We start from the raw sequence: 2,870 nt of genomic DNA on the forward strand, positions 1-2,870 counted from the left end.
CTACAAAACGCTAAAATAAATAATACATTTAAATATGAAACTAGCCTAAATAAGAATGTTAAATAGGCTATTCAACAAACATTCTTTGCAAAAATTCCTAAAACTTCACCCGGACTTATTCCGACATCTCATCAGAATTACTGGCCCGAGTCCGACTGAAACCGGTCTTTTTTCCCTTTCACTTCCCCATGACACAGCTGCTGTTTTTAATAGCAAAGTGATTACTTTTATTTTCGTTTGTTTAGGTTATAAAGTTAATTTAGAAATATATTTGAAAGACTTTTTAGTTGTTATATCCAAGATTTTTTTTTTAAAGTAATGGCAGAGAGATCAATTTAGCCTTCAAGTCATTCATTCGTATTTAACCGTGAATGAGAACCGTTTCGCGGGGGATGCAAGGTGTATGAAAAAAATAGAATATTCGAATCTCAAAATTTAAAATCAAATGCCAACCCACCGAACGAATATTCGAATAATGGAATATTCTGGTCCAGCCCTAGTATTGAATACTTATTTATTTGTTATTTAAAGAACAATTGTGCATTCAAATCGAAAATAGAATGTAATCAAACTTCTTAAAATAAATTTAAATAAATAAAATGTAGTAGTAGAAACAAAAGTGTATTGGTCAAACATACAATAGTAATCAAACAAGTTACCAAACATTATAAACATATTACGTGCAAAGTCCTGCATGAATTCAAAATAAAACAGCAGCTGAACCCAGGAATAAACTAATACAAAGTTGGTCAAACAACAACTTGGTCACACATACAAATAATATAACACTGTAAACATGTACTAGTGCAGTGTTACACCACTCCTGACCTGTGTTATTTTAAAGAATTCTGCATTCAAATCATAATCATAAAATCATAAAACATATGGCCTACTGAATTTTTTTTGACGCGGAGCGGTGTTTCTCATTTCAGTGAGCGAGGAGTGGAGCGGGAGCGGGAAATTGTGAACCAAAGCGGAGCTGGAGCGGAGTGATTATTAAATGAAAGGGGCGCGGGGGAAATTGTTGCCGCTCACATACTCTGCGCCGCATAGAGATTTCCAGCCACGTGGTAAAGTTGCGTTTTTGAAGTTTTCTATATTATTATTTATTCTTTATATATTTGTTCATTATTCGTTTACTTTACCACTTCGACTTTGCATGTTCCGATTTTGCGCAGCAGAGCTGCCTGCCCTGCTCTCTATTTTGTTCGAAATGCCTTTGTTCTGAGATGGTGATAACAAACTTTAAATCTAACATTGTGATATATTGATGTTTGTTTTATATCTGTGGATTGTATTGTAGATAGTCAAGTGTTGATTTGATATATGGGTTAAATTGAGTAAACTCACTGTGGACCACATACCGCTTGGATATCGATGTTACTTAAACTAAAACTTACATTTAAAAAAAACAAACAAAAAAACTCCAAACATTTCTCTAAATTATTCTGATTAAAAAAAACAAAACGAAAAAAACATAAACTTTCTATTAAATACAAATCTGGTCTATTTTAATGGCTGTAACAGTATAAGCTGTTTGGCGGAAAAAAAGACGGGCTTCGGGTCGGACTCGGGCCAAAATTTTTGATAAGCTGTCGGACAAGGGCCGGGCTACAGCCTGTATGTCTCTTGCCAGGGCCAGGCTAGGGCTTAGATTTAAGGCCCGTGCAGGGCTCTACAGTCACTGGCTGCGACGGAGGAAGAAAAAAAAGAGGGAAAAAAAACTGGATCGGCCCGTGGATCTGTTAATTTTTCCGATCCCCGATCCAGCTATTTTTTCCAGTATCGGGGCCGATATCCGATCCTAATATCGGATTGGTGCACCCCTAATAAAAAGACATAATGAGTCATTATAATCATAGTTATGTCCTCACTGGATGCAACAAATGCCTCATTTTATAATGGGTTTTATTGTTTCTGTCTCGTCGTGCCGAGAAACGGCATGGTAAGGGGCGTAACATTTCCGTCACACGCTTGAGGAATTCGGCCAAACACAACACGTCGGATAGCTGGCCAATCAGAGAACACCTCGGTTTCCATCAATGATGAGTTTTGTAAAAATCGAAGCGTTTCAGAAAGGCAGGGCAGAGAACAACAACAATAATGTACAGTATGTGGAAAACAATGTTTTTGGAACCTCAAACTGCATAAACACAATGCAAAATAATGCTCTTTTTAGCAACAACATATGACCCCTTTAATGTCATTTAAACCATCCAATTTCACATATAATGTCCTTAACCACAAATACCATACTGCTGTTGGTTATCCAGCATGCTTTGCACCCGTGTTAGTTCTGACCAAGTTTGTGTCCGAACCTACTCTATGCTGGCGACGCAATGACACAGTCCGTACTTAAATTCTTATTTCTCTGGATTTAAACATTCGATTAGGGTTTTTCCGCTTCCGATACTGGTATCGAAAATGCCACCGATACCACAAAAAATTCTAGCATCTGAATCGGCGAGTACTTAAACCCACGTACCGATCCGATACCATTTTGTTAAACAAGAAGCTTTCTTTAACGCTGCAAAGCAGAAGCCAATTGTTCTTCACTGCTCAGAATGCAAACACAGGAAGTTGTGCTGTGTTCCCACAAACAACCACTGTTTATAGCAGCGAAGAAGAAATACAAACATGCTAGTAGAATGCTCGCTGTTTGGCAGTATTTCAGACAGGACCAACCAGCCAGTAAAACGGCGACATGTCTCATACGTATGGCCTTATGATTTCCGCGATGCGGAATCACGGAATCCAGTCATAAAACGGAACGTCATGGAATTTGTCAAAGTTTGGATGAATGAATCAAAAGTAGGTCATTACTAGGGTTGCATCAATCTGATACTCTGGATCGGTATCGACGCCGATCC

Source organism: Garra rufa, chromosome 23 (genome assembly GCF_049309525.1).
Source record: "Garra rufa chromosome 23, GarRuf1.0, whole genome shotgun sequence".
NCBI lineage: Eukaryota > Metazoa > Chordata > Actinopteri > Cypriniformes > Cyprinidae > Garra > Garra rufa.